Genomic DNA, 21933 nt, shown 5'->3' with positions numbered 1-21933 from the left:
TTCCAAAGATCTCATAGGATTAGTCATTCATGATCCATCCGTTGAAAGCAATCTTATGCTATCTCATCTCATCTCGATCGTACGATTTTTAATCTTATATTATCTGATTCGATCGAGTATCCATACTTCCTTTATATTGGTAGGAACTCATCCTAATCTCATGTTCATGTAATCCTGATTATCCCTGTATCCTTTCTCCTGGCTTACAGACACCATGTCTACTCGTACAATTCTTGATTGGATCCGTGGTACATTAAGAGAATCCCATATCTATGCCATAAGTGAGCAAGAGAAAAATCTCTTCGGTTACGTGGCCACCATCAAGCTCGATTGGGGATTACTCTATGCTGCATCAGAGTGTTGGGATCCCGATCATCATGTCTTCCGTTTTGGCAACCAAGAAATGTGTCCCACCTTTGAAGAATGGTGTGCCTTATTGGAATATCCTGTAGATGGCCCTCTGGTGAAGCCATCTTACGTGTCGGATTATCGTCCTTTGTTCCTTCGCTTGATGAATAATCCAGATGAATCCATGAACTCTTTCATCAAAGACCAGGAAGTGTCCATGCAACAACTGATTGACATTTACCCTCCTGTTGGGCATATTGGTGCTGTTGATATTCAAAAAGCCCGAGGTCGCGCTCTGAGATTCTGCTCCTTTGCTAGGTTCCTCACTGTCCAGCCTTCTCGCTGTGCGTCAGCTGTTCTCTTGGACCTCGTTGATCAGATAGATCGTGGCGCCAATCCAATTCCTACTATGCTTGCAGAAACCTTCAATGGATTGGATGAGATGGCTCGTCTCCGTGCCAGCTCAGGTCCAGGCTCTTATGTTCGATCTTTTGTTGGGTCCTTCTCAGGATGTCCTGCATTACTTCACGTGTGGTTATGCCACAAGCTAAAAATTGCAGCTCCTGTGCATTTTGATCATACGTTATACACCTTCAGTGAATGGCGTCATGATGTTTCTTTCAATCATAAAGGCGATTGGGCTGAGTGGTTGAGTTCTCGCCATGAAGATCAGATTTATTGGCAAATCCCTGGAATCCAAGAAGCTGTCTTCAATACTGGAGAAGCTAACTACGTTCGCCTTCTTGGCCTCAAAAAGACTTCCTTTTATATTCCTGCCAGGATTCAGCGTCAGTATGGAAGGGAGCAATCCATTGTGCCTCCCCTTCGTCATTTCTATCCGCCTGAGGATCTCAAGCCCAAGATTGTCAAAGCCGTTTCATCTGCTTGGGATGTTCGAGTCATCAAATCTTTCAAGGAGTCAGTTGAGGAAGATAGTCGTCCAAAGAAGAAGTCTAGAAAGAGTGCTTAATGTCATGTTTTCTCTTATCAGTCTATCTTTGAAAGATCGAACCATGTACTCAAGCTTTAATGATCTATCAATAAAAGTTCACCTTTTTCTTTCAGTATCTTCGTCTATGCATACATCAGTGTCTACTTCTTTCTGATTTTAAATATGTCTTTCAAATATTACAGGGCCGTAGACACCATAGCTAACCCTAATACTCCTTGGGTTCGGGTCTCTTCTCGATTACAGAGGAAATCTGTATCCCCGCCACCTTCTCTGAGAACCCCAGCATCTCATTCTTTCCCGTCCTCATCCTCACCAATGGCAGAAAACCAGGACAGTCCTCCACTCGCTGCTATCACCGATACTCTTACCTTGATTCTCCGGCAGCTTCAAGAACTCAAGGAAGAGAACCAAGTTATCAAGGCTCAACTTTCTGAGAAGTTCGGACAATCGTTGTCCAAGGATAAAGGGCCTGTGCACCAAGCAGCTACTTCAGCAGCACCTGTCCAGCCAGTGTTCATCAATATCCATGATAAAACCGAAGAAGATTTGGAAAAAGAGCAGTATAGCGAGAATCGTAGTAGACCTTCTCAGTCCATGGTTGATAAGTCTGTTATGGAGAAATTAGAGACTCTTACCAGAAAAGTTCAAGACATTCAGTTTCAAGACCAGGGTAGTTTCAATCCCAGTGATCTTACTCTATTTCCCGAAATCCGCCTTCCTGCTAATTTTCAAATGCCCGATTTTGACAAATATGATGGTGTGGGTTGTCCAATCACACATTTACAAATGTTCACCATCATGTGTCAGCCTCAAGGCTTATCTCCTGAGCAAATGGCTCAATTGTTCCCAGTTTCCCTAACCAAGGTTGCTAGGAGATGGTTCATGGTCTTGGACAAGACTCGTTACAGGACATGGAAGGATATCGGCGAGCAATTCATCAGGCAGTTCAAATATGATGATGGGACAGAAATCACCAGAAAGGATTTAGAGAGAACAAAACAAGACTCGAGAGAATCCTTTCTGATTTTTGTGAAAAGATGGAGGAGAATAGCAGCTCAGATGATGGAGCGCCCGTCTGAGGAGGAGCAAGTCCAGATAATCATGAAAAATATTTCCCCCCAGCTCCAGTATCACATGTCATTGCAATACTATCCAGACTTCAAACACTTCATTGTGGCTGGCACCCAGATAGAGGAGGCTATGGCTCAAGGTGTATTCAACCGTAGCAACCCAAATCCTAGAGATTTCAAAAAATCCCCACCAGCCCAAGTCAGTAGTATCTCCCATTCCAATGCTCAATCCTCTAAATCCCAGGAACCTCTAGTAATGGACTATGCTCAACCTGCGACCGCACCTCGGCAACAAGCCCGGGTAGAATTTACTCCTCTTCCCATTCCATCTTCGGAGGTGCTTAAGCAGTGTCTGGCTTCAGGTCGCATAACCCTACCTGCCACCCGGCCTCCCCCCAATCCTTTACCTGCCAATTGGCGAGCCGACCTACACTGTGAGTATCACAGGGGTCCTGGTCATCTTACAGACAATTGCATCGCCTTGAAATTCAGAATCCAGAAACTTATTGATGAGAAAGTCATTGCATTCCAACCAAGACCCAATGTTACCCAAAACCCGCTACCTGGTCATGCTAATCCTCCCGCTGCCGTTAATGCCATAACCATAGGAGATCCTGAGTTTGACCCTCTCACCCTCATATGTGCTTTAGAACCCATTTCTGAACCTGAAATCATCTTCTGTGATGAATCATACCTGAGGGAGTCTGTACCTCCCTTGGTAATCACCTATGAGCCACAAGTCCCTCAAATTATCACCTATGGTGAGCCAGAATTGGATGAAGTCAGACATGTGACAAGGGGTGGAAGAATTTTCAAACCTGCTGAATTAAGAGTCGAAAATCCAGGGGCATTGGCTCGAGGAGAGGAGCCGCAATACGTGAAGGACCCAGATGATGAAGTTGTTCAGCAGTTGAAGAAAACTCAGGCTGTCATATCTGTTTGGGGGTTGTTGATAGCATCGAAGAAACACAGAGAGGCTGTGTTGAAAGAACTGAATACCACACAGGTGTCCTCAGAAATATCTCCAGAGCAACTAGCTGAAGTTGTCGCTCTGACACACGCCACCAGGGCCATTAGTTTCTCAGACCAGGAGCTGCCTCCTCAAGGTCGGAATCATGCTAGAGCTCTTCATGTCACTGTTGTTTGCGAAGGCAAGAAAGTACCGTCTGTGCTGGTAGATAATGGATCCGCGTTGAATGTATGTCCATTAAGAACTGCCATTACCTTGGGTTTCGGTCCCACTGATTTTGCCGAATCAACCCTTGGTATCCTCGCATATGACAATACCCGCAGAAATGTGGTCGGAGTCCTTACCACCAGGATCGTTATAGGCGGTCAAGAATTTGAGGTGGAATTTCAAGTTATTGATATCAAGGCCTCGTTCAATATACTTCTGGGACGACCCTGGTTGCATAAGGAAGGTGTTGTTGCCTCAACCCTTCATCAAAAACTGAAGTTCATTAAAGAAGGAAAATTGATCACTGTCAGAGGCGACGAAGAGCCAGAAATAGGGCAGATAACAGGAGAAACTCGGATCCTTCCAGTTACAAAAGCAGATGATTACAACTTGAATGGTTTCGCATTCGATGTTACTGCTATTTCCTATGAAGATGCCTCTCGGGAGGAGTTGTATTTGCCTTTTGCCATCAGTCCTGTGGTTGCCAAGATGATGAGAAAAATGAACTACTTTCCGGGTATGAATTTAGGCCGTGATCCAAGCAAAGCGTCTCATTGGCGCCCAATCAAAGCAAACTCTGGAGTTTTCGGTCTAGGGTATATACCTACTGAGGAGGAGGAGGAATCCATGAAAGAATTGTTGAAATTGAAGGAAGAAATCCGCCGCACTGGAAGGGTACTCCCAATGACTCCATATTCCTTATCAATGAATGGTCACTTTATCAAAGAAGGTGAGACTTCTCCATACTATGGGTTTTCTGAACCATGGTATGACTCAGTAACAGGGATCATGATACCGGGTTTTGAAATATTCAGTGGCCTTGCTCTCCCAGAAACAGAACCGCCGGTATATTGTGTTGAAAAAACTGTTGAGGATTGGATAGTCTGCCTTGAGCCAGATATGTTGGGGTCTTTGTTCAAAGAAGATGTGCCTGATGTTGTTTGTCAGGAGTTGCCCGTTTTAGATCATTCTAAAAAGCAAGAAGAGACTGACTGTGAAGATGTGCTAGTGGCGGTTATTCAGGGCGATGCTGCCTTTACTGAACCTCAGAGTCAGATTGCACCTGCAACAGAAAATCTTTCCAACTGGAGTTCTGATATTTTTCCATCTTATTTTATGGCTAAGGCAAGTCTAGTCAAGCCAACTGAATCAGTGTCAGTGCCTAGTCCAGGCGAGTCTTTTTCTGAGTTTATTTACTATATGAATCCTGAGCCTGTTCAGGATGAGTCCAAGAATAATGATGTAATTTCTTTCAATTCAATGAAATCCGATTCTCAGTATGTCTCTGTGTTTGCTTCTGACTTTAATAATGATAACACTCCCTCCTCAGACGAGGAAGAAGGGATCGACGAAACTCCCCTTGAATTGCAGCATATGCTCAAACAAGAGGAGGAACGCCGAGCCCAGCCTCTTAAAGATGAAATCAAAATTATAAACATCGGAACAGAAGATTTAATACAGGAAATACGAATTGGAAATACTCTATCCTCTGAAGAGCGCGATGAATTAATAAACCTACTTAAGGAATATAAGGAAGTTTTTGCCTGGTCCTACAAAGATATGCCCGGGTTGAGCGAAGACATTGTTCAGCACAAGCTACCTTTGTTGCCAGGAATTAAACCTAAAAAGCAGAAGCTAAGGAGAATGAAGCCCGAGTGGGTCTTGAAAGTAGAAGAAGAGGTTACTAAGCAGTTGAATGCTGGGTTCCTACAAGTGGTGGAATATCCAGAATGGCTTGCAAATATAGTACCTGTACCGAAGAAAGATGGAAAGGTGAGAATGTGTGTAGATTTCAGAGATCTGAACAAGGCAAGTCCGAAAGACGATTTCCCTCTACCACATATCGATATCCTGGTAGACAATACGGCCGGGCATGAATTACTATCCTTCATGGATGGTTTCTCGGGCTACAATCAAATTAAGATGGCACCCGAAGACATGGCTAAAACCTCGTTCATTACACAATGGGGGACATATTGCTATCGGGTAATGCCATTTGGTCTTAAGAATGCTGGTGCAACATATCAAAGAGCAGCTACAGCTTTACTCCATGACATGATACATCGAGAAGTCGAAGTTTATGTCGATGATATGATTGTAAAAGCTAGGGAAAGGAGGGATCACATCCCGAACCTCAAGAAGTTCTTTGAAAGAATACTCAAATACCAGCTTCGCCTGAATCCTAGCAAGTGTGTATTCGGGGTTACCTCTGGTAAGTTGTTAGGATTCATGGTGAGTCAAAGGGGTATAGAGGTGGATCCTCAGAAGATTAAGGCTATCCAGGAGATGCCGCCGCCTAGAACCGAGAAGGAAATTCGGGGATTCCTAGGAAGGATACAGTTCCTAAGGTGATTCATCGCTCATCTGACATCAACTTGTGAACCTATCTTTAAGCTCTTAAAGAAGAACTCTTCCAAAGAATGGACAGAGGAATGTCAGCAGGCCTTTGAAAAGATAAAGCAAAGTTTGTCTGAACCACCGATAGTAGCACCAGTGATACCGGGACATCCATTGCTGCTTTATTTGTCAGTAACAGAAACCACAATGGGTTGTATGTTAGCGCAGCAAGATCCAGAAACCAAGCATGAAAAGGCTGTGTATTATCTTAGCAAGAAGATGTTGGAGTATGAACAGAAGTATACTGTCCTAGAAAAAACCTGCTTAGCCTTGGTTTGGGCTACTCAGCGACTCAGGCATTACATTTTATCACATAAGGTCTTGCTCCTGTCAAGGATGGATCCTCTGAAATATCTCTTTGAAAAACCAGCCTTGACAGGCAGGACTGCCAGATGGTTATTGTTGTTGTCTGAGTTTGACATCACCCATGTAACCCAAAAATCAGTAAAGGGCCGAGTCATTGCTGAACAATTGGCAGAAGCACCCCGAGAAGAAAATCAGCCTTTCAAGACGATGTTCCCAGATGAAGAGATCATGATGGTAGAAGATGAATATCCAGAAACTGGTTGGACCCTCTATTTTGATGGAGCAGCAAACCAAACAGGGCAAGGAGTAGGGGCATTGCTTGTGTCACCCCGAAATGAGCATGTTCCCCTTGCAGTTAAGTTACAATTCAATTGCACCAACAATATGGCAGAGTATGAAGCATGCATTGTTGGGCTTGAGGCAGCATTGGCCTTAGGCATAGAGAATCTTGACGTATATGGAGATTCAATGTTAATCATTTGCCAAACCCAAGGAGAATGGAGAACCAAAGAAGAAAAGTTGCTGCCATATCATGAATACTTGGATGTTCTCGCTAAGCAATTCCAGCACATCACTTTCAGTTATTTGCCAAGGTTGAAGAATAGATTCGCCGATGCCTTAGCGACGTTAGCTTCTATGATTGACATACCTCACAATATGAAGATGAGGCCCATCACGGTTCAAGAGCAATGGGCTCCTGCATATGTTGATGCTATAGAGATAGCTGCAAGATGTCCCGATGGTAAACCATGGTATACGGACATAAAGAACTACATCTCGGGCCAGGGGCATCCCAATGAGGCGTCGAATAAGGAGATAAGGACTTTGCAGAGATTGGCAATTAACTTTGTCATTTGTGGAGGAGAGCTGTATCGACGGTCCTTCGACGGAATCCAACTCTTATGTGTCACTGAAGATCAGGCAGAAGAAATTCTCGCAGATGTTCATGAAGGGGTGTGTGGACCTCATATGAATGGGAGGATGTTGTCAAAGAAGATCCTACGTCTGGGGTACTATTGGCCAACATTGGAAGCAGATTGTCACACATTTGTGAAGAAATGCTATAAATGTCAGATACATGCGAATCTCATTCATGTACCACCTACCGAATTGCATTCTCTTACTTCTCCTTGGCCGTTTTCGGTATGGGGAATTGACATAATTGGCAAGATTTCCCCTAAGTCATCTAGTGGTCACGAGTACATACTCGTTGCAATTGACTACTTCACTAAGTGGGTTGAGGCCGCTTCTTATGCAAAGCTTACATCCGCATCAGTTGCTAAATTCATACGAACCAACATCATATGTAGATATGGAATTCCCCATGAACTTATCTCAGATAACGGATCTCATTTCAAGAAAGAAGTTATCACTCTTTGCGAAGAGTTCAAGATTAAGCATCATAAATCTTCACCTTATCGGCCGCAGACAAATGGAGCGGTGGAAGCTGCAAACAAAAATGTCAAGACTATCATTAGCAAGATGTCAGAAACTTATAAGGATTGGTCGAATAAGTTGCCGTACGCATTGTGGGCTTACAGAACATCAATTAGAGCTTCAACTGGGGCAACCCCTTACTCTCTTGTTTATGGTATGGAAGCAGTGCTACCTGTGGAGATCCGTGTACCTTCGCTCCGAGTATTGACTGAAGTCAAGTTGCCAGAAAATGAATGGGCAGACGCCAGATATAAAGAGCTGAACATGCTAGATGAAAAGAGGTTAAAAGCACTTTACCATGTACAGGGTTACCAGCGCAGAATAGCCCGGGCTTTTAATAAAAAGGTTAAGGTCAGAGATTTAGAAGAAGGCAATCTGGTTCTGAAAGAGAATCGAGCACCAGTGTTTGACCCAAGGGGCAAGTTCAAACCAAATTGGTCAGGACCATACATTGTGGACCAAATCTTACCCGGAAAAGCCGTCAAGCTCCGTAATTTAAATGGAGAAATATTACCAGAACCAACAAACCTTGATCAACTCAAGAGGTTCTATGCTTGAACACCAGAAGGCCTTCTTTTGGCCAAATAAATCCCAAATTCATAACCTAAAATCAAAAAATTTATAACATTTTGCAAACCCTTTTGAGCCTAAATAAAATTTTCTTTCAAAACCCAATATACTAGGGGCATTCGCCCCGAACTACGCGAGACCTGATCCCTACACTGGGGTACGTAGGCAGCTCGGTTAAACCGAGTTCGGTCGATTCAAAAAAAAAGAAAAAAGGAAAAGAAATGTAATCGTTCCAAAAAAAAAAAAAAAAAAAAGAGGGACCAGTTCCAAAAGAAGAGAGGTCAATCATTCCAGAAAGAAAGAAAAAAAGGAAAAAATCAATTAACCTTCAAACAATTTATCTTCAAACTAGGGGCATTCGCCCTGAACTACACACGACCTGATTCCTATCTTGGGATATGTATGCAACCTATTCATAGGTTCGGTCGAAATCTTTGTCGAGCCTTAAGCCATTCTTTGAAAAACCCTATCCTACCTATAAAGTCCTTCCAGTGTTCAGAATTATTGATCTAGGTACCGAAAACACAAAAAGTGAAAAAAAAAAGGAACGGAGTTTGAAGATCTGCTAGACTGAAAACCTGAAAGGGCGGTCTAGGCAAAATTTAAGATCGTTCCCCTGCTAAGTTGAAAACCCGAAAGGGCGGCTTAGGCAAAAGCTAAGGGGATAGCCTGCTGAATCGAAAACCTAGAAGGGCGGTTCAGGCAAAAGTTAAGGCCACCACGGTCCGCCAAGTTAAAAACCCTGAAGAGGTGACTTGGTCATGGTAAGAGAATCATTGTAAGAAGGCTACAGCCGGTATCAGGACTAAAGATCAACTGAAGTTCAAGCAAATTCAAGTGACATCCTCAAAACTGGGGGCATTGGAGCTAAGCAATCCTAGGAGTTGTAATTAAATCATTGAGGCATTACTATTTTAAGGAAAAAGTCCAGTGTTTACCAATTAAAAAAAAAAATATTCCTTGAAAGGATAGACTTACCAAATAAAACGTTAACTAAGTCAGAAGCATTACTGTGTCTGTCAGTGTAGTTAATCAATCGTTGTTATTCTATGTTCATTCCTTCAGAGCTCCTCAATCCTTTGAGTAGTGTCTTTTATCTAAGTTTTCTCTTTAGAAAGAGTCAATCGTCGTTCCTATGTCCAAATGATGTAACTGTCTTGGTGAAGGAGGCCCGGCCTAGGCAGCTCCCTTCAATTGTACCTGAAAGAGCTCGAGAATTTAGTCAAACAACTTCATTTCAAAAAAGATCAGCTCAGAAAAATTCAGAAGTGGAAACATCAGAAAGCCCAGCTTCCGTAAAAAGATCATACCTCAAAAAGGCATCTTAAGCTTGGAAGAGCCTCAGATGCAATGATGGTCGAGCCAATTTCTCAGAAAGATGAACCGTTAAAATTCAGAATTTCCTTCCAGTTAGTTAAATACTATCCTGGTCAAGAAATGTTTATCTAAACACCTATCAGGAGGCAAGTCCCACTTTTCCATGATTATATCCAAGAGAGCCGTTGTTCTAGATTACCAATTTTAAGTGTCTTGTTCAAGGTTTCAGTTATCCAAATCCCCAAAGACAAGACCAGCAGTCTCTTTGAGAAAAATCTTGTTGAAGTTTAATAAAAGTGTTTCTAATCCATTCTGGTTACTAATGGTTCTTCGTTCATAAGGTTGGTCGTCTCATCATTCGTCAAAGTCTTGGTTTCCAATATCTTTACTGGGCACGATCTATAATGTCCCCGATTTCATTAAGTTCAAATCCAAAATTCATCAAATCCAATCCTATGTCAAATTCAAGTTCATGAAAAATCTCTAAATTCTTCGTTGTTGAATTCATCAATCAAAGCTATCTTGTTTCTTTGAGCCTGTTTGTGAACGGTGCCTCTTTTCTCGAGTCCATTTCTAAATGGTCTCATCTTCTCCTTGAACCCGTTTGTGAACGGTGTCTCATTTTTCTGAGTCCATTTATGGTCTCATGTCCTCCTTGAGCCCGTTTGTGGACGGTGCCTTATTTCTGAAAAATCAAAAATTCATCAAATCCAATCCTATGTCAAATTCAAGTTCATGAAAAAACTCTAAATTCTTCATTGTTGAATTCATCAATCAAAGCTATCTTGTTTCTTTGAGCCCGTTTGTGAACGGTGCCTCGTTTCTCGAGTCCATTTGTGAATGGTCCCGTCTTCTCCTTGAACCCGTTTGTGAACGGTGTCTCATTTTTCTGAGTCCATTTGTGAATGATCTCATGTCCTCCTTGAGCCCGTTTGTGGACGGTGCCTTATTTCTGAAAAATCAAAAATTCATCAAATCCAATCCTACGTCAAATTCAAGTTTATGAAAAATCTCTAAATTCTTCGTTGTTGAAGCTATCTTGTTTCTTTGAGCCCGTTTGTGAACGGTGCCTCATTTCTCGAGTCCATTTATGAATGGTCTCATGTTCTCCTTGAGCCCGTTTGTGAACGGTGCCTCGTTTCTCGAGTCCATTTGTGAATGGTCTCGTCTTCTCCTTAAGCCCGTTTGTGAACGGTGCCTCGTTTCTCGAGTCCATTTGTGAATGGTCTCGTCTTCTCCTTGAGCCCGTTTGTGAACGGTACCTCATTTTCTGAGTCCATTTGTGAATGGTCTCTTATTCTCCTTGAGCCCATTTGTGAACGGTGCCTCGTTTCTCGAGTCCATTTGTGAATGGTCTCGTCTTCTCCTTAAACCCGTTTGTGAACGGTGCCTCGTTTCTCGAGTCCATTTGTGAATGGTCTCGTCTTCTCTTTGAGCCCGTTTGTGAACGGTACCTCATTTTCTGAGTCTATTTGTGAATGGTCTCATGTTCTCCTTGAGCACGTTTGTGAACAGTGCCTCGTTTCTCGAGTCCATTTGTGAATGGTCTCGTCCTCTCCTTAAGCCCGTTTGTGAACGGTACCTCATTTTCTGAGTCCATTTGTGAATGGTCTCATGTTCTCCTTGAGCCCGTTTGTGAACGGTGCCTCGTTTCTCGAGTCCATTTGTGAATGGTCCCGTGTTCTCTTTGAGCCCGTTTGTAAACGGTACCTCATTTTCTGAGTCCATTTGTGAATGGTCTCTTATCCTCCTTGAGCCCGCTTGTGAAAGATGTCTCATTTTCTTTTAAAAACCGCTTGAGAACGATCTTTGTTCTTTCTCTTCGGAATCCATTCGAAAGTGGTATCTCATTCTCTCGTTGCTCGTTTGTAAACGGCACCGCATCAGGATTTCTTATTATGTTCTAATTCTAGGATTTCATTTAGGGCCTTGCATTAGGTAGTAAATGTTTGCGTCTAAGTTCCGTTTTGTGTAGAGTCTTTTGTCGATTAAAGCTACGCAAAATGGCTCTGTCATTTTGACTTTGGTATTCGATGACTACGTCATCTCTACCAAAGAGGGGCATCTGTAGACACCCCATTTTGCTCTACCTTAATCGATAAAGAAATTAGGGTTTGTTTTCCGTCGGTTTTCCAATGTCTTTCTTTCCCGCATCCGTTTGTTACATTTCTAAATATTTTTGGTCATTTCCGTCGTGTTTCGCATTTTCCCGCTAAATGTTGAGAAGGATTATTCAGAAAAATCTAAACTAGGGAGAATTTGTACCCGTTTGTGTGGAACCCGCTGGTGTGGGACCTGCTAGTGTGGGACCTGCTAGTGTGGGACCCGTTTGTGTGGGACCCGCTGGTGTGGGACCTGCTAGTGTGGGACCTGCTAGTGTGGGACCCGTTTGTGTGGGACCCGCTGATGTGGGACCCGTTTGTGTGGGACCCGCTGATGTGGGACCCGCTTGTGTAGGGCCCGCTGATGTGGGACCCGCTTGTGCGGAACCCGCTGATGTGGGACTCACCATTAGCATGACTTAACTTTCTCTACCATTTCCACTAACTTCATTTTTCCCTTTAAAATAACACCATTATCTCCATTACCATTATATATTCCATTATCCCCACCACCATTCCCACCATTACCATTATATATTCCATTATCCCCACCACCATTCCCACCATTACCATTATATATTCCATTATTCCCACCACCATTCCCACCATTACCATTATATATTCCATTATCCCCACCACCATTCCCACCATTACCATTATATATTCCATTATTCCCACCACCATTCCCACCATTACCATTATATATTCCATTATTCCCACCACCATTCCCACAATTACCATTGTTTATTTCCATTATTCTCCACCACACCCACCATTCACATTATATATTCCATTATTCCCCACCACAATTCCCACCATTACCATTATATATTCCATTATTCTCCACCACACCCACCATTCTCATTGTTTATTTCCATTATTCTCCACCACACCCACCATTCTCATTGTTTATTTCCACCTCTCCACTAAGTTTTTCACTATATAAAGAGAGGTGATGAGAGGAAGAGAAAAAAAAAAAAACAACACATTGTTTTTGGATAGTTTTCTCTTTCTCTCCCTCAATATCTCTCACTCTCTCACTCTCACACTATCATTATCTACTTTCTCTCCTTATTTGTTTCTCCCCATCTCTCTCCCTTGTTCCATATAAAAAAAAATATAAAAGAAAATAAAACAAAGAAAAAGAGAAAGAAAGCGGAAGCGGATCAAGCGGCGGTGCGATTTTCGAATTTTTCGGCTCTCGGATTCGGCGAGGATTTCGATCACAGGTAGGTACTTAATTTTTAGATTTTTCTAGAATTATTTGGTATATTTGCATGATTTTTAGTATTTAATTGGATTTAGTTGAAAATTAAATATGTATGCTCAAAATCATGATCTCCATGAGTGTTTCGAAAATAAAATATATACTAAATGAATTCCAAAATTAATGAAATTTCGTGGGAAACTAATATGATACCAGTACATTCTACCATGAAATTTTGAGAATTTTGAGAATTTGTTTGGTATATTATTTTATGCTTTCTTTGAAATTTACCAGCTTTTGGAGGAATTGTTACTGACATCAGATCACAACTAAAATTCTTAAAATTTTTACAGTAGTCTTCAATCTCACATTTCTAGTTACTGTAAAAGTTTCAAGTGATTTGGATCTGTTTTCATATGGGATGTAGGGTTAATTCATAATCTGGTCTGAAAATTAAAAAATCTGAAACTGATAGTAAATGGTTTCCAAAATTCATGAAAATTTCTCAGTATGTTATGTTTACTTATATCTTATTAATGTAGAAATTTCATTGAATTTAGATTCATATTTCTAGTGGTTTCTGTGTTATTTGTGCAATCTGGTCAATCAATTGTTAAATCGAAATTAAATATGAGCTTAATGTAAAAATCTGTAAAACTCTTTCCGTAAGCTACATTTCATCATATCTTGCTGCTGTAGAAATTTCAACTCATTTCGAATTCGTTTGCTACAATTTCACTTGTAAAATCACTCATATGTTTAAAATTGATAAAATTCATTGAAAATCCGAAATTAATTGAAAATCATCTGAATATTTCTAAAGAACCTTAAATCTCTGTCACACATTAACTCCTTAATCCATTGAAACAGAAATCTTAGGATCATTAGAATTCCCTGGAAAAATGGTCAGTGCATCCATAATCGTATCCCAATTGCAACCGATCTTTGACAATTTGAATACTTAAGCTATAGCATGTTGTTGGCTCCGAGGTTACTGTCCACGGAAATCCTGAGATATGCCAGGCAATAAGATGTTATAACCTAAATATTAAATTGCGCAAGGAAAGAACGCACGATTCCCTTCCTTGGATGCTATTCTGGGCCGAAATTGGTGAACCCTAGAACCATTGGTAATCCTCAAGTGTCCATAAATCGAAAATCCATGAAATCTGAAATTAATTAACTTCAAGAATTTGAATTGATTTGTCTCGAGTCTTCCGGAACCATTGGATTATGGTTTCCAATCTAAGAACCATTAGAGCCCAATTTAGGAACACTAGTGTTGTGTCGTGTCCTAAGTTTTAGGGAGTCCTAGAGTTAGGAGTCCAGCCTCATCACGGACGCTTGTTATGTATAACAACCGTGCCATAGGTCTAGTCACACTAGTCACCCAATCTTTCCTTAAGACGAGCCTAGTAACCTAGGATGTAGGCAAACCTGCATTAGTCTAAGGAACAATTTGCATTTAGATAAGAATCATATAGCATCTCAGATGAAATCCTAAGATAATAAAATCCTCAACTTGAATTAAATAACTTCTCTCAAAACTGTTGAAACAGTCAATTCTGTCTAGGTCGGTGTCCTAGTTGAGTTAGGCATAAGTAGCTTGGCTTAGGTGCACCGAACTACGTCGACTCTGATCCCAGTGAGGCTTGGGTACGTAGGCAGCTTGGATGTCTGATGGCATACCACCCGCGAGTCGGCACCACAAACAAATTGTGGTGTTTTGTATATTAATTTTCTTGTAAATGCTTAATCAAATCACTTAGGATTTTCCATGAAATTAGAATTCTAGGAGAACTTTCACTTAGAATGAATCCAGACAAATTAATAAATCAAGATACACATCTAGGATTCACATTAAAATTAGATCATAGGATGCATGTCACTTAGTTCGCACATTAACATAGAGTTGAATGAGCCATTTAAAATAAATTTAAAAGAATTAGCTTTTGGAATCGAAGACCGATTATCGGGCAGGAATGGTGCATGTGGCGGATAACTCCCCATACCTTCCATTCTCGTAACCAGGTAGCGAGTCTAGATTTCTGGTTAATTACGGGTCCTAGATCCCACATCTAGGTGGCGACTCTGTCAGTCTCTTTCGTGTGGAATTCGGATTGCCTTAGTGATCCCAAGTTCACAGGAAAGATTAATTCAAATCAACATTAAAATGCACACGCCAATCGCGTGGGTACGAGAGACCAAGAGAGAGAGCGCGGCGGCTCGCGCCCCACGCCCCTCTCGCGGGATCATGTCCCACAGCGACACGTCATCCAAAATTAAAACCTGTGTAACTCTCTGACTTTAAGTTCAAAAGTGGTGAAATTTCTACCAATCTTCAAATTCTCTTTCCGGGGAAAAAAATCTTGTTTTAAAAATCGTTGGGGTGAGAGAGTTGTTGTCCGTCTTAAAAAGAGTGTGCGAAACGTCACCCAAAATTAAAACCACCATAAGTCTCTCTTTTCAAGTCCAAATGTGGTGAAATTTCTAACAAATTAGTGGACTTCAAATTCTCTTTCAACGAAAAAAATCCCATTTAAAAATTCGGTAGGGCGAGAGAGTTTTGGACTATTTTATAATGAGTGTGTGAAACGTCACCCAAAATTAAAACGTCCATGACTCACGCATTTTAAGTCGAAAAGTGGAGAAATTTCTATCAATTAGATGCCTTCAAATTCTCTTTCAAGTAAAAAAATCTCATTTAAAAATTCGGTGGGATGAGAGAGTTTTGGTCCATTTTAAAAAGAGTGTGTGAAACGTCACCCAAAATTAAAACTTCCGTAACTCTCTCATTTGAAGTCAAAAAGTGGTGAAATTTCTACCAATCGGAGGTCCTAAGATTCTTTTTCTTGGGAAAGAAATCTCATTTCAAATGTTGTTGGGATGAGAGAGTTGTAGTCCGTTTTATAAAGAGTGTGCGACACGTCATCCAAAATTAAAACCTGTGTAACTCTCTGACTTTAAGTTCAAAAGTGGTGAAATTTCTACCAATCTTCAAATTCTCTTTCCGGGGAAAAAAATCTTGTTTTAAAAATCGTTGGGGTGAGAGAGTTGTTGTCCGTCTTAAAAAGAGTGTGCGAAACGTCACCCAAAATTAAAACCACCATAAGTCTCTCTTTTCAAGTCCAAATATGGTGAAATTTCTAACAAATTAGTGGACTTCAAATTCTCTTTCAACGAAAAAAATCCCATTTAAAAATTCGGTAGGGCGAGAGAGTTTTGGACCATTTTATAATGAGTGTGTGAAACGTCACCTAAAATTAAAACGTCTATAACTCACTCATTTTAAGTCGAAAAGTGGAGAAATTTCTATCAATTAGATGCCTTCAAATTCTCTTTTGAGTAAAAAAATCTCATTTAAAAATTCGGTGGGATGAGAGAGTTTTGGTCCATTTTAAAAAGAGTGTGTGAAACGTCACCCAAAATTAAAACTTCCGTAACTCTCTCATTTGAAGTCAAAAAGTGGTGAAATTTCTACCAATCGGAGGTCCTAAGATTCTTTTTCTTGGGAAAGAAATCTCATTTCAAATTTTGTTGGGATGAGAGAGTTGTAGTCCGTTTTATAAAGAGTGTGCGACACGTCATCCAAAATTAAATCCTGTGTAACTCTCTGACTTTAAGTTCAAAAGTGGTGAAATTTCTACCAATCTTCAAATTCTCTTTCCGGGGAAAAAAATCTTGTTTTAAAAATCGTTGGGGTGAGAGAGTTGTTGTCCGTCTTAAAAAGAGTGTGCGAAACGTCACCCAAAATTAAAACCACCATAAGTCTCTCTTTTCAAGTCCAAATGTGGTGAAATTTCTAACAAATTAGTGGACTTCAAATTCTCTTTCAACGAAAAAAATCCCATTTAAAAATTCGGTAGGGCGAGAGAGTTTTGGACTATTTTATAATGAGTGTGTGAAACGTCACCCAAAATTAAAACGTCCATGACTCACGCATTTTAAGTCGAAAAGTGGAGAAATTTCTATCAATTAGATGCCTTCAAATTCTCTTTCAAGTAAAAAAATCTCATTTAAAAATTCGGTGGGATGAGAGAGTTTTGGTCCATTTTAAAAAGAGTGTGTGAAACGTCACCCAAAATTAAAACTTCCGTAACTCTCTCATTTGAAGTCAAAAAGTGGTGAAATTTCTACCAATCGGAGGTCCTAAGATTCTTTTTCTTGGGAAAGAAATCTCATTTCAAATTTTGTTGGGATGAGAGAGTTGTAGTCCGTTTTATAAAGAGTGTGCGACACGTCATCCAAAATTAAAACCTGTGTAACTCTCTGACTTTAAGTTCAAAAGTGGTGAAATTTCTACCAATCTTCAAATTCTCTTTCCGGGGAAAAAAATCTTGTTTTAAAAATCGTTGGGGTGAGAGAGTTGTTGTCCGTCTTAAAAAGAGTGTGCGAAACGTCACCCAAAATTAAAACCACCATAAGTCTCTCTTTTCAAGTCCAAATATGGTGAAATTTCTAACAAATTAGTGGACTTCAAATTCTCTTTCAACGAAAAAAATCCCATTTATAAATTCGGTAGGGCGAGAGAGTTTTGGACCATTTTATAATGAGTGTGTGAAACGTCACCCAAAATTAAAACGTCTATAACTCACTCATTTTAAGTCGAAAAGTGGAGAAATTTCTATCAATTAGATGCCTTCAAATTCTCTTTTGAGTAAAAAAATCTCATTTAAAAATTCGGTGGGATGAGAGAGTTTTGGTCCATTTTAAAAAGAGTGTGTGAAACGTCACCCAAAATTAAAACTTCTGTAACTGTCTCATTTGAAGTCAAAAAGTGGTGAAATTTCTACCAATCGGAGGTCCTAAGATTCTTTTTCTTGGGAAAGAAATCTCATTTCAAATTTTGTTGGGATGAGAGAGTTGTAGTCCGTTTTATAAAGAGTGTGCGACACGTCATCCAAAATTAAAACCTGTGTAACTCTCTGACTTTAAGTTCAAAAGTGGTGAAATTTCTACCAATCTTCAAATTCTCTTTCCGGGGAAAAAAATCTTGTTTTAAAAATCGTTGGGGTGAGAGAGTTGTTGTCCGTCTTAAAAAGAGTGTGCGAAACGTCACCCAAAATTAAAACCACCATAAGTCTCTCTTTTCAAGTCCAAATATGGTGAAATTTCTAACAAATTAGTGGACTTCAAATTCTCTTTCAACGAAAAAAATCCCATTTAAAAATTCGGTAGGGAGAGAGAGTTTTGGACCATTTTATAATGAGTGTGTGAAACGTCACCCAAAATTAAAACGTCCATAACTCACTCATTTTAAGTCGAAAAGTGGAGAAATTTCTATCAATTAGATGCCTTCAAATTCTCTTTTGAGTAAAAAAATCTCATTTAAAAATTCGGTGGGATGAGAGAGTTTTGGTCCATTTTAAAAAGAGTGTGTGAAACGTCACCCAAAATTAAAACTTCCCTAACTCTCTCATTTGAAGTCAAAAAGTGGTGAAATTTCTACCAATCGGAGGTCCTAAGATTCTTTTTCTTGGGAAAGAAATCTCATTTCAAATTTTGTTGGGATGAGAGAGTTGTAGTCCGTTTTATAAAGAGTGTGCGACACGTCATCCAAAATTAAAACCTGTGTAACTCTCTGACTTTAAGTTCAAAAGTGGTGAAATTTCTACCAATCTTCAAATTCTCTTTCCGGGGAAAAAAATCTTGTTTTAAAAATCGTTGGGGTGAGAGAGTTGTTGTCCGTCTTAAAAAGAGTGTGCGAAACGTCACCCAAAATTAAAACCACCATAAGTCTCTCTTTTCAAGTCCAAATATGGTGAAATTTCTAACAAATTAGTGGACTTCAAATTCTCTTTCAACGAAAAAAATCCCATTTAAAAATTCGGTAGGGCGAGAGAGTTTTGGACCATTTTATAATGAGTGTGTGAAACGTCACCTAAAATTAAAACGTCTATAACTCACTCATTTTAAGTCGAAAAGTGGAGAAATTTCTATCAATTAGATGCCTTCAAATTCTCTTTTGAGTAAAAAAATCTCATTTAAAAATTCGGTGGGATGAGAGAGTTTTGGTCCATTTTAAAAAGAGTGTGTGAAACGTCACCCAAAATTAAAACTTCCGTAACTCTCTCATTTGAAGTCAAAAAGTGGTGAAATTTCTACCAATCGGAGGTCCTAAGATTCTTTTTCTTGGGAAAGAAATCTCATTTCAAATTTTGTTGGGATGAGAGAGTTGTAGTCCGTTTTATAAAGAGTGTGCGACACGTCATCCAAAATTAAAACCTGTGTAACTCTCTGACTTTAAGTTCAAAAGTGGTGAAATTTCTACCAATCTTCAAATTCTCTTTCCGGGGAAAAAAATCTTGTTTTAAAAATCGTTGGGGTGAGAGAGTTGTTGTCCGTCTTAAAAAGAGTGTGCGAAACGTCACCCAAAATTAAAACCACCATAAGTCTCTCTTTTCAAGTCCAAATGTGGTGAAATTTCTAACAAATTAGTGGACTTCAAATTCTCTTTCAACGAAAAAAATCCCATTTAAAAATTCGGTAGGGCGAGAGAGTTTTGGACTATTTTATAATGAGTGTGTGAAACGTCACCCAAAATTAAAACGTCCATAACTCACGCATTTTAAGTCGAAAAGTGGAGAAATTTCTATCAATTAGATGCCTTCAAATTCTCTTTCAAGTAAAAAAATCTCATTTAAAAATTCGGTGGGATGAGAGAGTTTTGGTCCATTTTAAAAAGAGTGTGTGAAACGTCACCCAAAATTAAAACTTCCGTAACTCTCTCATTTGAAGTCAAAAAGTGGTGAAATTTCTACCAATCGGAGGTCCTAAGATTCTTTTTCTTGGGAAAGAAATCTCATTTCAAATTTTGTTGGGATGAGAGAGTTGTAGTCCGTTTTATAAAGAGTGTGCGACACGTCATCCAAAATTAAAACCTGTGTAACTCTCTGACTTTAAGTTCAAAAGTGGTGAAATTTCTACCAATCTTCAAATTCTCTTTCCGGGGAAAAAAATCTTGTTTTAAAAATCGTTGGGGTGAGAGAGTTGTTGTCCGTCTTAAAAAGAGTGTGCGAAACGTCACCCAAAATTAAAACCACCATAAGTCTCTCTTTTCAAGTCCAAATATGGTGAAATTTCTAACAAATTAGTGGACTTCAAATTCTCTTTCAACGAAAAAAATCCCATTTATAAATTCGGTAGGGCGAGAGAGTTTTGGACCATTTTATAATGAGTGTGTGAAACGTCACCCAAAATTAAAACGTCTATAACTCACTCATTTTAAGTCGAAAAGTGGAGAAATTTCTATCAATTAGATGCCTTCAAATTCTCTTTTGAGTAAAAAAATCTCATTTAAAAATTCGGTGGGATGAGAGAGTTTTGGTCCATTTTAAAAAGAGTGTGTGAAACGTCACCCAAAATTAAAACTTCTGTAACTGTCTCATTTGAAGTCAAAAAGTGGTGAAATTTCTACCAATCGGAGGTCCTAAGATTCTTTTTCTTGGGAAAGAAATCTCATTTCAAATTTTGTTGGGATGAGAGAGTTGTAGTCCGTTTTATAAAGAGTGTGCGACACGTCATCCAAAATTAAAACCTGTGTAACTCTCTGACTTTAAGTTCAAAAGTGGTGAAATTTCTACCAATCTTCAAATTCTCTTTCCGGGGAAAAAAATCTTGTTTTAAAAATCGTTGGGGTGAGAGAGTTGTTGTCCGTCTTAAAAAGAGTGTGCGAAACGTCACCCAAAATTAAAACCACCATAAGTCTCTCTTTTCAAGTCCAAATGTGGTGAAATTTCTAACAAATTAGTGGACTTCAAATTCTCTTTCAACGAAAAAAATCCCATTTAAAAATTCGGTAGGGCGAGAGAGTTTTGGACTATTTTATAATGAGTGTGTGAAACGTCACCCAAAATTAAAACGTCCATAACTCACTCATTTTAAGTCGAAAAGTGGAGAAATTTCTATCAATTAGATGCCTTCAAATTCTCTTTCAAGTAAAAAAATCTCATTTAAAAATTCGGTGGGATGAGAGAGTTTTGGTCCATTTTAAAAAGAGTGTGTGAAACGTCACCCAAAATTAAAACTTCCGTAACTCTCTCATTTGAAGTCAAAAAGTGGTGAAATTTCTACCAATCGGAGGTCCTAAGATTCTTTTTCTTGGGAAAGAAATCTCATTTCAAATTTTGTTGGGATGAGAGAGTTGTAGTCCGTTTTATAAAGAGTGTGCGACACGTCATCCAAAATTAAAACCTGTGTAACTCTCTGACTTTAAGTTCAAAAGTGGTGAAATTTCTACCAATCTTCAAATTCTCTTTCCGGGGAAAAAAATCTTGTTTTAAAAATCGTTGGGGTGAGAGAGTTGTTGTCCGTCTTAAAAAGAGTGTGCGAAACGTCACCCAAAATTAAAACCACCATAAGTCTCTCTTTTCAAGTCCAAATATGGTGAAATTTCTAACAAATTAGTGGACTTCAAATTCTCTTTCAACGAAAAAAATCCCATTTAAAAATTCGGTAGGGCGAGAGAGTTTTGGACCATTTTATAATGAGTGTGTGAAACGTCACCCAAAATTAAAACGTCGATAACTCACTCATTTTAAGTCGAAAAGTGGAGAAATTTCTATCAATTAGATGCCTTCAAATTCTCTTTTGAGTAAAAAAATCTCATTTAAAAATTCGGTGGGATGAGAGAGTTTTGGTCCATTTTAAAAAGAGTGTGTGAAACGTCACCCAAAATTAAAACTTCTGTAACTCTCTCATTTGAAGTCAAAAAGTGGTGAAATTTCTACCAATCGGAGGTCCTAAGATTCTTTTTCTTGGGAAAGAAATCTCATTTCAAATTTTGTTGGGATGAGAGAGTTGTAGTCCGTTTTATAAAGAGTGTGCGACACGTCATCCAAAATTAAAACCTGTGTAACTCTCTGACTTTAAGTTCAAAAGTGGTGAAATTTCTACCAATCTTCAAATTCTCTTTCCGGGGAAAAAAATCTTGTTTTAAAAATCATTGGAGTGAGAGAGTTGTTGTCCGTCTTAAAAAGAGTGTGCGAAACGTCACCCAAAATTAAAACCACCATAAGTCCCTCTTTTCAAGTCCAAATATGGTGAAATTT

The sequence above is a fragment of the Tasmannia lanceolata genome, unplaced genomic scaffold (genome assembly GCF_043159265.1).
Source record: "Tasmannia lanceolata isolate RefF3 unplaced genomic scaffold, GAP_Taslan_0.1 ptg000037l, whole genome shotgun sequence".
Classification (NCBI taxonomy): domain Eukaryota; kingdom Viridiplantae; phylum Streptophyta; class Magnoliopsida; order Canellales; family Winteraceae; genus Tasmannia; species Tasmannia lanceolata.
This window is presented reverse-complemented; position numbering follows the sequence as displayed.